We start from the raw sequence: 14,295 nt of genomic DNA, 5'->3' as shown, positions 1-14,295 counted from the left end.
AAGGGGGAAGCGGCTGTGGTTTCCCAACACAAATAACCCCACAGAGCTTTCTCAGCAGTGACCCTTAGCCTGTTGTGTCAGCCTCAGGCTGAGGGAGGAAGGAAATAGACCTTCTATTGAGTATTTTTCTTCCCCTGTCAAGAAGATCAGAGGAACTAAGAGGGAAAGAAAAGGAGTCAAAAGCACCTTGTGGCCTCCTCCTGCAGGATTTGTGTTGCTCTTCCCCTCCCCTCTTGAACTCTAAGTAAACAAACTCCCCAGCCAAGGAAGGCCCCAGGCCCAACTCCAAGCAGGCCATAAATAAGAGCCCTTCAGCCTTTCACTCTCGGGCAAGTCGGGAAGGCCTTTCTGAGTGGAACATTTGATAGCGGGGGAGCGCTGGGGGGAGAGTCCTCGTGTTAATTGAATCCCAATTTCCTTCTCCCAGGCCCACTCTTATCTTTTTAATTATACGAAGCCTTTAATCTTCCCAGGACCTGTCTCTGTCATTAATGCGTGATCCTATTAGAGATAGGGGTTTGCTCAGGGGTAATGGGAGCCGCAAGCAGAGGCCTTTGGCAACTTTTTTGCTTTCTAAAGCACCCGGAGTTACCTGCGGCTGAGACAGGGAGACATTTCGGGCTCCCCTCAGCTCTCAGATGGCGTTCCTTGGGCCATCTGTGCTTAAACCGTGTCTGAGATTAGAGGCAAGAGCCTCTTATGGTCAGTATCTGTTGTGGCTCTGAAACTGCAGAGTAGCTCACTCTAGCAGCTAAGGGGCAGATGAGCTCAGGCAACCTGCTTAGGAAAAAAAAATCAGACAAATTGTACTCGCAGGATGCTGGGTACCCAGGTGGGATTCCAGAAGCAGTTGGGGCATTGTGCGCTTCCTAAACATTAGAGCATACCTTCGGTGCTTGTGAATAAAGCTTATGTTCTCACGGGCTTTCCCTACCACTGCAGAGATGCATTACTTCCAGGTGACAATGGCTTGGGACACTCCAGGGTTACATTTCTCTTCAACTCCAGCTGCCCTGTCAAAGGGCTAATGAGCTGTAAACCAATACTTAGGAATGCAAAGGCCACACCCTACTTGAAGGGGTTTGGCTCATATTAAGTGTTCAATAAATGTTTGCTAAATAGCTTTTAAAACAAAAGTTCCAAGAGCAATTCACTTTAGAATATGAATTCACAGGTATTTATTGCAATTACAGCTTCTCATTTATGGCTCAATTCTACTGGACTTTTTTTTTTTCTGGGCTACAAGGTGGCCTGTATGGTCCCTTCAGCAAGGTAGTCTGATATTTCACATGCCCCTAGGTATACAAAAAGATGGGTAAGGCTGAGTCCCTGCAAGGGGCCTCATACTCAGTTAGGAAGATAAATTTTGTAGTTTTCAGTACATAAATATATTTTTATATATGTATACATGTGTATCAGTCAATATATAGATATATAGTATACAAATGTATATTTATACAATTATATATGCATATGTGTGTGTGTGTACATTTGTGAACTGTCTTCAAGACTTCAGCTATGATTTCAACTATATATATGTGTATGTACACATATATATACTATACATATACACATGTATGTACATATATACATACGTTTATATATACACACACACACAAATACGTATAGTTGAAATCACAGCTGGCTTCTCTGAAGACGGGAGTCCACACACACAACATCATCAGCAAACTATATACCTGAATGAATAAATATTCAGGTTCTGCACTGAACATCGTGTCTTGTCATCTCCCTGACCCATTACGCACAACCACTTTAGAGTCTGTAGCAGAGATGCTGTCACTGACAAAGGTCACATATCTAGAAGGTGTGAGAGTCCGGATTCTAACCCAGGTCTGATCACAAAGCCCAACCATCGACCCCAGAGCTCCATAGCCAAAATGTTTCTCTGTGCTTGCAACCACAGTGTCTGCTCCTTAAAGTGTGTAGGTCTGGTCACAGGCTCTTGTGAAGACATAATGATCCTGGACATGGTCCAGAGAAGAGCAATTAAAACACTCAAGAGGAAGAAAAGGCTTCTGTTTGAGGACAGATTTTTAAAAAACAGTAAAATCTGGTAAAAGGCAGAGTGAGCAGGACATGATGGAAATCTCTAGAATGTGGAGAGAACTGAGAGGGAGACAGCGTGCCTGCCAAGGGGGCACTCACTGAAGCTTGCAACCAGCAGTTTTAGGACAATGACAAGAAAGTTCTACTTACCACGTTCCATAAGTTTGCTGCCTGCTGTGTGATCCCAAGAGGTGGCACAGGCTGAAAATATAAATAGAATCCCATCTATGAACATATTGCTGTGAGCTCCCTACAGAATGCCTGGCTTCTCATTGTCAAATTCAAGCTCTCAGTTTCTAATGGTTGAAACCAGAAGTGAGCAAACATTTTCTGTAAAAGATCAGAGTAAATATTTCTGGGTTTGTGGATCAATGCTGCCCCAAATGCTCAATTCTGCCATTGTAGTGCAAAAGTAGCCATAGACAGTACCTATGAATGAGCATGGCTGGGCTCTATTAACATGCTATTTACACAATTAGCAAGGCCCAGATTTGACCAGCAAGCTGTAGTTTGCCAACCCTTGGTCTACACCAATTCACAGTTGAGTTGAATCATACAATTTAAAACTAGGAGGCATCTTGATGATTACACCTTTATTTTATAGAGCAGGAGGGTGACATCCAGAGATGTCAGATGAATTCCCCAAGGTCATATAGCTGGAGACCCATAGTGGGCTATTACGGTTGTCTGGGGAAAATATTTAGATGCTCTGAAGATAGTTTCATGAAGGATGGGAGCCAAGTGTCCCATGCTGGACATTTCTGACTCTCTTAAATATATGTTGACGCTCAAAGACTGCCTTTTCTTAGAAAATATATCAGTTTAGGAAGGATTTGGAAATAGAGCTTATTTTTTTTAAAAAACTGAGGGCTGTTTAAAAATCCCTGGAAATCAGAAAACAAGAAACATACTTCTCCCTCAAGTCCCTCACCCCTACCCCTAGTTCTGAGATAGGAGACAATTTTATTTCTTGACAGGCTGTGCAAGGGGCATTTGCCCTCAGAGCTGATGGCCCTGTGTCTGTCAATGCAGGTTGTACATCTACCTCCCTTAGGTAAGAAGGTGCTCCTCAGGAGGTTGGTGTTGGGCCTGTCCACTGAGAACATTCATCTTCCACATTTGGGCAAGGCTTTGCTGAAAACAATTGCTTTCCATACTCTGTTGGCTAAAGCCAGGAATAGTTCAAATTTTTTGGTGCTCAGAGTCTTTACCAGGAAGGTGAGTGATTGTGTATGTGTCTGTGTGTGTGTGTGTGCAGCTGGTGTGGGGAGGGAGGGAGAGGAGCAGCAGTTGACAGTTCAGGAATGCATCAGTGCTCAGAAGGTTCTACGAACGATTATGTCGATGGCTTGTTTTTTTCTGGGACCCATTGAAGATCCCTCGTGAAAATAAAAACTCATTTACTCAAGTAACCCTCTAGAAGTCTAAAATCTTAGTGGGAGACAGATGTATCACTGTTGCAAGTTTGGTGTCTGGAGCCCTCAATGAAATCCCCGGTTCACCCTGTTCCTCTGCACTTCCTTGTTGACTCAGTATTGTGGTCTGGGACAGAGAGGTGAGCCATGTGCTCTTTGGCACCTTAGCAAAATGGCTAAGGTGGGGAAGACAGGAAAGGTGAGGGGACAGTATAGGCTATCTTAAACCGTGATGGCTTATTTTCCTCTGGAGGTAGCTTTGAGCTTCTGGAATAGAAGGGACTGCATCCTAAAGGCTTTAAAAGGAGTCTATTAGCTGGAGCTTTGGTCCACATAACAAGTAAGGCCACTTGGCCTTTAGGAAGTGTGGTGATGAGGGAACACTGGACTCTGAGAATCCAGCTGTGGTCCAGTGACTCCCTAAGCAATTCCTATCCAAGAGATGTCTCCACCTGAAGGCCACACAAATCTGTCAGTAGACAATTCTTTGTAAAAAATTGCAAGATTTCCTACCTGTTTGTTGATTGCAAGAGGTGATCAGGCTGTTGGCCTTATAAACAGGTGACTGATGCAGGCCTGGCTCTTGCAGGTGAAGAAGGCTGCTTCAAATTTGTGCTTTAGAGCCAGGAAGTCCTGGATTCAGGTCTCAGCTTCAACTCTTATCAGTTTTACTTCATTGCAGAAGTTATTTTGATTTTTAATATCAGCTTTGGAGCATAGAAACCAATCCGTAGCAGACGCTCAGTAAAGGTCATTTTCCTTTTCATCCCATCCGTGCTCACACTTGGCCACTCTCTTGTTCAACCCCTGCATCCAATGCAGACCAGGACACTCACAGAGAGAAGGTCACACCTCATTGGGAAGCTGTTCTTGAGCAGTTCCAGCTTCAAGTCATCCCTGAATCTATCACTCATTCAGCATGTAACTGCTCTTCAAATATGTTTAGTACTTTTCTCTGACTATAAAGATGACACATATGCATTGCAGAAAATTTGAAAAATACAGAAAAAATAATTTGGAAAACATCCCCAATAAATATAACCTGCAGTGATGAGCACTGTTAGCATTTTGGTATATTTCTTCTTATTTGTGCATGTGTGAGCAGGCATATGTTTTACAAAATTGGAATCACATTGACTGTAGGTTTTGCATGCAGCTTGTTCTTTTCACTGACATTCTGACATTTCTCATATCACTAAAGTCTTTGAAAATATATTAAATATTTTTAATGGTCACCAAATTTTCTGTGGCATGGATATATTGTAATGTGTGTAAGGAAGTCTTAGTTTTGGATACCTACGCTGTGTCTAATTTTTCAATATTATAAACAACACTGCCAAAAATATCACTGTAGGAAAATCTTTGCCACATTCTGGAGATTACTTCTTGGAGATAAATTCCTAGCAGTGGAAGTCCTGGTCAAAGGATGTTGGAATTCTTAATGACCTTAACATTGAGGGCCATGTGGTTCTCTAGAAAAGTTGTGTCAATTTCTATTTGTGGGATATGTGTCAATTTCTGTGGAGTGCGCTTCTCAGAATCCTGTTGTAGTACTTAGGTTGAAACAAGCACTCTCTCATATGATCCATCAATTTTTGGAAGGTAGCTCTCAAATCTCCCAGATTTATCTTCTTTCTGGGCTAAAAAGTCATTTCTTCAAAATTCTCCAAAGGCTACATTCCAACCTCCTTGCCATATTAATTTGTGGATTAGAGAATACTTTGGTTTGTAATCGTCGTTTAAAAAAATGGGTTACCGGAACAGAGCACAATGTATTACATGTGGCCTAGGCCGTTTCTAATTCCTTTATTTGGAACCCTATACTTCTATTAACGCAATCTAAGTTTGCATTTGCTTCTTGTTTTTGTTTTAGCAGAGAATTGGCTCATATAAGCTCGTGGTTTGCTGACACACTGAGGTTTTAATGCTCTGGTTAATTAAGGTATCTTTTATACGGTATTTGTTCAACTGATTTTGGGGGGTTAAATCCAGTACTTCTATTTGTCTTCTTGGTAATAGTTCAGTGTTCCAGTCTGTTTCAATTCTGGTGAAGCCCATGGAAAACAGGTCTTTGGTGCCTCAAATGTGTTTCCACACCACACTGCCCAGTGGGTTGAACCTGGGGCTTTTGCCCAACCTGGCCCTATGCAGAGGTCAGGAGAAGGTCATGGGGTTGTTGAGGCTGGGCTGCCTGGCGCCACCCTGGCTGGCTGTCCACTTACAGGTGTTCTCAAGAGTAGCTGGGATCTTGGCCTGAAACAACTGTGGTGAAGAGCGGAGCTGACCTCTCTGAGAAGGGCTCTTGTGTGACGCTGGACAACTCTACCAGCACAGTGGGGGCCTCTGGGCTCTGCAGGCCGTGCAACCATCTGCCTGGGCTTTTCCAGACAGACCTGGCACAGGCCTGAAGACTGCCAGTATACTGGCTTGCTCTGTGTCTCCTTAGCCTCTTTCCCTATATAAATAGAATGCAATTCCTCTGGGAAACTGGCACTCAACTCAGTTTTATAGGCAGGTCTAAGTGCTGGCAGGACCTGTGCAAGAGTGCAAATGAACGCCTGAGCCCTCCCTTGACCCCATTCCCAGTTCTTGTTTGAACCCTGAGGGGCTTGTGCACAGATGGGTGGACATCTTGACCCTTCAAAGGCCTCCCCCAAAATATCCACCCTTTGACCACCTCCTGGCTACCCCCAGGTTAGCTGTGTGTACTGGAGCATGGGCTATGTGAGGAGGGGCTCCGGGTGGGCTTATCCCCTTAGTCCCCCAAGTGCTTCTCCTCATTGGAAGAGTCATGGCTCAGGAGGCCAGAGCAGAGCCCTTAGAGGCACGGGGCCTGGGGCAGGGATCCCAGAGGTCTCATGTCAGGTGATACTGTTCATGAGCAAACTGCTTAGTTTGCCTTTTGGTCCCTGCAGATCTATATGCTTCTGTGTGTTGGGATGAGAGGCAAGCATAGGTGTCTAGAGAAGCAGCTGAACCTGCATAGAAAGAAAACCCCAAATAAAAAGGGGTCAGATTCAAGTCTAAGGGGGCTCTGCTATACTTGTAGGTGAGAAACCTCAAGACCATGAAAGATATTGGGACAGTGGAAATGACACTGACCAGGGGTCGGGGAGCTTGAACTCTCATTCTGTGCCAAGGGCATTGATTGAATGTTCTGACCACAGACCCCAAGGCATTTTGGCCCACAAGAATTCAGAGCCCAAGATACGGAAGAACTCGCCTGCAAGTGGCTCCCAGATCCTCTGAAAATGAGCACACCTTGTCCACGGCCCTCGCGTGCCTGTGTCCTGTGGCACCTTGGCCTGTCTCCTTCCCAGTTCTAGGGTAGAGCATGTCTCCTTTGTTTTTGGGGCCACCCAGGCTTCCCTCCACATCCATTCAGTGTTTGGTTCCTATGCATAGGGATAATGAGACTCTTATTTAACTCAAATAAGTTCAATTCCATCCCATTCAACTGTCTCCCAGCAACTACAACTCTGTCTTTTATTGCCATCATCATTTGCTTTTTTGATGGAGGTAAAACAGAAAATATAAACAGACGTTCAAAATAAACCCCCGTCTTTTCCTTCATATTTTCAAAGTGCTTTCCCATAAAGCATTTCATTACAGACTCCAGCAGCTGCTGTGAAATATGGTCTCAGATGCAGAAGCCAATGAAAACCAAATGAAAAGAAATCCTAAGAGCGGAAAAGAGGAGAGAGTAGTCCCGCTAGGCCCACAGCTCCATTTCTGCCAGACCTGGGCAATGCCCAGCTACCTGCTTGTTGCTTGAGGGGACTGTTCAGAAACTTCTCCTCTCCTCCTCCTCATTCTCCTGCTCCTCCTGCTCCTTCTCCTCCTTCTTTTAGGGACAGGGTCTCACTGTGTTGTCCAGGCTGGAGTGCAGTGTTGTGATCATAGCTTCCTGTAACCTAGAACTCCTAGGCTCCAGAGATTCTCCATCCTCAGCCTTGAGTAGCTAAGACTACACGTGCATGCCACCACACCTGGCAATTTCTTAAAAAATTTTATAGTAGAGATGAAATCTCGCTATGTTGCCCAGGCTGGTGTCAAACTCCTGGCATCAAACCATTCTCCCACCTGGCCTCCCAAAGTGCTGGGATTACAGGTGTGAGCCACTGCACCAGGCCTCATGTGTCTTCTAAAATCCCCCTTTATTTCTTAATTTCTTCTTCCCATATTACACTGCTTCTTAGAAACAAAATTCTAAAATCTCACAGCTGGAAGTAGCTGTAGTCATTATTTAGGCCAGTGGTTCTCAAAGCGTGGTCCCTGGGTCAGTAGCATGAGCTCCATCTGGGAATTTGTTAGAATTGGTCTTAGGCCCCACCTTTGACCTGCTGAGTGTGAAATTCTGGTGGTGGCGGAGTGGGGGCAGCTGTGTTTTACCAAGCCCTCCAGATGGCCCTGATGCACATCCAAGTTTGAGAACCACTGATCTGGGCCAAGATCCTAATTTCAAATGGAGGCCCTTGGGCAGAAAGATGATGTTCTTTGTCACACACAGTGTAACACGGTCAGCTGCAGGGCCCAAATGAGAAGCCAGTTTCTCGGCTCCTGTCATGATCCACTCTCTCTACTGACCTGTCCACAGAGCAGTTTCACTGGCCTGCATCTCGCTCCACGCTGAGGTGCAGAGGGTAAACCGGACAGGCAGCTTGTGTCCCCACGATGGCAGGTGCCGGTGCTGCTGGCCGCCCGAATGGTACGAACTTTGGAAGGCACATTCTCTGAGGACACATGATTTCTGAAAAGCAGAATATACCCTCCCACCTGCCCCCTGCACTTCCTCTGTCTTTATTCTTCAGACAAATCTGCGACTGAACATGTTCAACGTCTCCCCTGCACCAAGCAGATGAATGAGTCTCCCCACAGGCTGTGTGCTCTCTCTAGCATGTTATCTTGGGTTATGGTCTCTTGGAAATCGGGCAGGTCTCTCCTTCTTCAGTTCCTCCCCACACTTGGAGTCTGTAAAAGGCAGGGATATGGGCAACTTGACCCTGGACACCAGCATTCTCAGGATGGTGTTGAATACAATAAAACATGCTTCTTAGACGTCAACACTGGGCATGTGTAAGTGGATATTTGCTGAGTGACTACCACATGCCAGACGCGATATCAGGCCTCGCTTCCTCCCTCAAGGCTTAGTGGTCAGTGAGTCCCCAGGGCCACACTCCAGCCCATTTCCGCTGCCAGGATGCCATGCCTTCATCCCATGTCACCCCTCCAATTTATTTTCTCTTCTCTCGATGGCCCCATGTGCCTTGTGGTCCTGATGGGAGGCAGAGAAGCACTCACCCCAGGGAGCCTGACTCCCCAGAACAAGGAGGCAAAGTCACTGGCTGAAAAGGGAGGCGAGGGTGCAACCAGGTGCTCCAGAGGCCTGGAGAATGTTCTGGGCTCCAGGACAGGGAATGTGCTTAAAATGAATATGAGATGGTTAAGACTCTGCTCAGCTGGAGAGAGAGACAGCAAAGACTTGATGGGGACCTTCAGCCTGACCTGGGGTTTTGCCACAGACTTGGTGGAACTTTGAGAGGCAGGGGCTTCAGTAGGTTAGTGAGGATGGTGGTGGGGCCGGACGTCTGTATCCAGGCTGGATGAGACTCATGCCCTGTGGACTGGGTGAGGGGAAGCCCAGAGAGATTGGAGACCCTGGGGAGACTAGAGAGGCAGGGGTGTTTTTCAGGGATCTGGGGAGGTGAAAACCATAGTGGTGGGAGTGAGGCAGCTCCTGGTGTGAGCATGCTAGACAGACACCATCCCAGGGATCAAAGTTGGTCAGAAATAATAAGTGTAGTAGCAATGTGTATTGAGCTCAGGCCCCACGATAACTGCTTAGCATGCATTTTCATATTTATCCTCCACAACAGTTTTTCCAGGACCTGTGATGTGTCAGGTACCATCGAGGTCATGTCACATTCCTATTTCCCTTAGTTGTCCTCTCCACACCCCAGATCAGGAATCTGAGGAATAGAAATGCTTCATGACTTGCCAGGGATCCTCAGCTAGCAGGGAGCCGAGCTGGTCCTAGATCCTAGGTCTTCCCACTTGAAACTCACAACTCTTTTGCAAATGTCTCTGTTGGTTCTTTCTACTCAGAGAAGCTAGTGACAGTGACATCCAGAACAACCTAAGGTAAGATGCCACCAGGGGCTCAAATGTTTGATGCCCCCTGAAGCCTGTGCTGGAGAAAGGGAAGAAAGAAGCAGGGAGCTGTGACATGTCTCAGAATGTGCCAAGTAGCACTCTGGCACCTCAACATGTGGCATCATGGAAAGCTCATAAGATTTGTGCTCAGAAACTCTGTGCTGCTCTTATCACTGAGATGCCACCAGAAGAGACTTGCTCATAAGCACCTGTCATGTCATCATACAGATACTTGGGGCCTCAGCCATGACAAGTGTCTGGCTCCCAGCAACATTACAGTCATAACCAAAGAGTGGTGAGTGCCGCACATCTCATAACTCCCCCAGGTCATTTGTAACTTTTGAGGTCACTCTCTTCTTTTAGTCCTAACACAAACTGCAGTTCCTGACCTTTGACCCTTGAGTAAGTTCGTCAATAGATGCTATCTTAATGCTTTTATTGAGTAGATTTCACCTGGGGGTAGAATAGTATCCTGCAGGAGATATCCTAGACAGGTGGGCTTTTTCTGCAGCCCAGACTCTCTTGAAATAGCTTGGGGTCAATATTGGAGCCTCCTTGCATTTGCTGCTCACACACATAGACTTAGGGCTCCTTGTAGAGGAAACTTCTCCTCTGTCCCTGGTTATAAGACTTCCCATGAAGCACTACCTCTGAGTACAGAAGTACTACATCTGAGGTAGATGAATACTGGGGAGGAGAATGGTGAAATCTTGCACAAGTTGGCAATTTCAGGGAAGTAGAAGAGAGTGACTTTCTCAGTAGGCATGCTCTTAACTAGTTCTAAGTAATGTTTTGGAATGTTTTAATGTTTTACCTAGCTCAGTTTGGTCTTTGGTTCGGATCTTTCTTGTCCTCTGATTTCCAGAGAATGTCCATTCTGGTCTCAGCTCCTCCTCCTTGGGGCATTTGGATCACTCACTGAGCTCCCAGGCAGAAACAGAGTGGAACTTGAGTTGGACCTGCCATGTACTGTGTGACCTTGAGCAAGACCCTTGACTGCTTGAACCTGAGTTTATTCAACTGTGAAATGGGTATAAAATTATTCACCCAGTTTAGGTCAGGATCAAACTACCATCACCACCACCACCACCATCACCACTACTACTAACCCTCTTAACCAAGTGAGCATTTATTGTGTCCAATGTTATGCTATGAACTTCACATGAATTATCCCATTTAATCCTTACAATGATTCTATGATATAGATGTCAGCAGCACTCCGAGTTTGCAGGTAAGGAAATAGAAAATGCCAATATAATTTGCCCAAGGTCATGCAGTTAGGAAGTGATGGGACCGAAATTTGAACACAGGCGGACTGACTCCAGGGTCTGAACTCTTCAGCCTCTGCTGCGACTTGGGAATCAGGTCTTGCCTGGTTCCTCAACACTGTTGAAACGTCTCTATCTTTTTTCTCACTGTCTTCCTCCCACTTGGATAACTGGATTCAACTTTCATTAACCTGGATTCAAAGAAGCAAGAAGGCATCTCTTCCATGCACTGACTTCGTTGCAAGCATTCTGCTTTCGTCTCTTGTATACCTAAAGATGCCTGCAGAACCACGTCCAACATGGCTGATACCTGGACCTTTGCGTATCAAATAGCTTGTGAGGGTCATGACTGGGCCTGAGAAGAGCAGACAGTGACTTGTGGAATGAACTCAATTTGTGCACTTTCCCAGGGCATGGGGGAGGAAATGACAGTGACTTGTTGCTTGGGAAATGCTGATGGGTGGCCTGGTATCTTGGGAATGTGCTCAGGCAACCAGGGGATGTTGTTCCAACCTCTCCTTCTCCTCCTCATTCCTGGGATGGTACTTTGGACTCCTCTTCACTATTCCCAGGCACAAAAGAGAAATACAACTCTGTTGTTTTTCAATACTGTTAGTGCTAATTTAATCACAACAAAACTCTACGTATCGGTATATGCCTGCTTCAATGCTAGTATTTGATGCTATCTAATTTACTCCTGGCAACCCTGAAACTGAAATTCAGAGATGAGGAAACTTCCCCAGGATTGCACAGATAGAAATGATGAAACTGGGATTCAGATACAGAGCCTGGATTCTTAATCACTATGTTATATACTGTGACTCATGGAGTCACCCCAGGCACTTCCCCAGTGCAGTGTCCCACTCTGAGCGGGTCCACCCTTGCTTCCTTTGTAGTGAGCTAGGCTCTATGCATGGATCCAGCACCTTGGTGTCTGGCCCAGGCCAAGTTGCTTGGCTTCTGTTTGTTCGTGTGCAGCAGCATGGTCATTACAGTGATGTGTTCACAGAACCATTGCAAGAACGTGTCAAGGTAAAGCAATAAAACATACTTTCAACTCACCAGGCATTTATTCAGCTCCAACTATTTGCTACTGCTAAATATTGGGGGAGACGGTGACCCCCAGGGCTTGCAGGCTCAGGGAACTAGCGATGTGAACTTAGCCCAAATCTGAGGGTGGGTATCTTAAATGCAAATAACATACTTAGGAGAGGCTGAGAAGATAATTTCAACATTGAGAAATATTTGGAACAGGTGGTCAGAGCCAAGGTTTGAAAGACTTCAAAAAGTAGACGGTAGGATGAGCAGGTACTTCCAGGCTGTGAGAACAACTTGACTGACTATGAGAAATGAGGACATAAAGCATGTGAATGTGTGATGTGTGTGCAGGAGCCAAGAATCCGTCTTTCTGCCTGTGGGCTCCATAGGATAAGGCAGTGGCCAGTTGTCTTAGCATGTTTAGGCTGCTATATAGTGCTGCTATAACAAAAGACTGTAGATTGGGTGGCTTATAAACAAGGGAAATGTATTTCTCACAGCTCTGGAGGCTGGGAAGTCCAAGATCAAGGCAGATCGGATATCTGGTGAGGGCCTGTGTTCTGACTTATAGACAGCACCTTATTGCAGGGTCCTCACATGGCAGAAGGGGTGAGAGGCCTCTCTGCCACCTCTTTTATGAGGGCACTAATTTCATTCCCATAGGCTCCACCCTCATGGTCTAATCATCTCCCAAAGGCCCCACATCCTAACACCTTCACCTTGTGAATTTCAGAGGGACACAAACATGCATATAATAGCACCAGTCTGAAGCCTTTCAAGCCATGCAGAAGACTTCCACATATATTCTCATATTTTCCATGGGAAGCTTCACCTGGTTTTGACAGAGGAGTGTCATGGTGTCATCTGTTTGAAAAAGATCCCTTTGGGGCAACACTAGAGAGACTGGGTGAGCCCAGAGGCTGGGAAGTGGGTGAGGCGGGGGTCTTGCAATAATACAGGCAAGAGGTCTCAAGGGCCTGAGATCAGGCAGTCAAAGAAGGGATGGAGAGGAAATGAGGGCTGCTGGAGACATTGGGGAAGGAGAACAGACAAGTATTGGACAGGAAGGAGAAGTTCCCCTGCATGGGGCAGTTCCCCTGCACCCCTGCAGTATACACCCAGCTTCCCCACACACTTGGAGGTGGCCTGGCAGAAGACATATTGACGTTTCTCTGTATCTGCTGGCCTTTTAATTTTGTTCAGAGCCATGAAGTCCCCTCCTTTTTTTTTTTTTTTTTTTGCCTTACAACATTTGGATGATTTTCCTTATAATGATTGTCATAGTCATAACTATAATAATTATAGTGGCAATAATAAGATTTTGAATGGCTCCAGAGCCTTTCTTCCAAGGATGTTAATATGTGAGGTGGGGGTAGGAGGGGTCCTGGCAGAAATATTGTTAGATCTAATTTGCTGAAAAGTCACTCTCTGCCATTTGGAGAGAATCTGGCCGAGAGGGAAGCATTTCTGGCCTTTGGAGCATGGACTTCTTCCCAGATGAGAATCCATGTTCCCCATGAAGATTGGCAAGGGGGTTCCTGCTGCCTGGTGGGGTCTGCTAAATGCAGATTGACTGCTAGTGATGGAGAAAGGTGGAGAAGGACACTCTAGATCTTTGCCCCTCTCCCATCTCTAAGAAGCCTTCCCACAGGTCTCTGGTGGACAATGACCCCTCCATGCCTGCTTCAGGCTCTCCTATTGTGGGCTGTATGATTAGCATTTAATCATAATATACAACGTATTGTAGCATTTTATAAGTTACAAAACCTGTTTGGCTTCATTATGTCATTTAAACCTCCTAGCTACAGAGGCTAATATTATTATCATTCCCTCTCTACAAATGGATTCATTTGTTCAATGAACTTGCATGGAGCAGATAGTGTTAAACACTAGAAAAATGAAACCTGTGTGGTTCTGGGGGCTTGGCCCCCAAATCAGGTACTCAGAGGTAAAGTGACTAAGACCTCAAGCAGAAGACTGATTTTCTTTCTCCAAGCTGCTTGCTCTCTTCTTCATTCAGCATACTTCAACAGCATACTTCACTCAGCATACTTCAACAGCATACTACTGTTACCTTAACTTTTAATTGTTCAAACTACCAAATTTGAGCACTTTCCTGCTTCATGTTTCAAATGTTCTTTTTGTCTTCCCAAATACATGGGAAAAATCCATATAAAAAAAGGACTTTACCAATTTACTTTTATTTTGAGATGGAGTCTCGCTCTGTCGCTCAGGCTGGAGTGCAGTGGCACGATCTCGTCTCACTGCAACCTCCGCCTTCTCGGTTCAGGCAGTTTTCTGCCTCAGCCTCCTGAGTATCTGGGATTACAGGTGTGAGCCACTGCACCAGGCCT

The sequence above is a fragment of the Mandrillus leucophaeus genome, unplaced genomic scaffold, assembly GCF_000951045.1.
Source record: "Mandrillus leucophaeus isolate KB7577 unplaced genomic scaffold, Mleu.le_1.0 Scaffold1275, whole genome shotgun sequence".
Lineage (NCBI taxonomy): Eukaryota > Metazoa > Chordata > Mammalia > Primates > Cercopithecidae > Mandrillus > Mandrillus leucophaeus.
Note: the sequence above shows the minus strand (reverse complement) of the source record.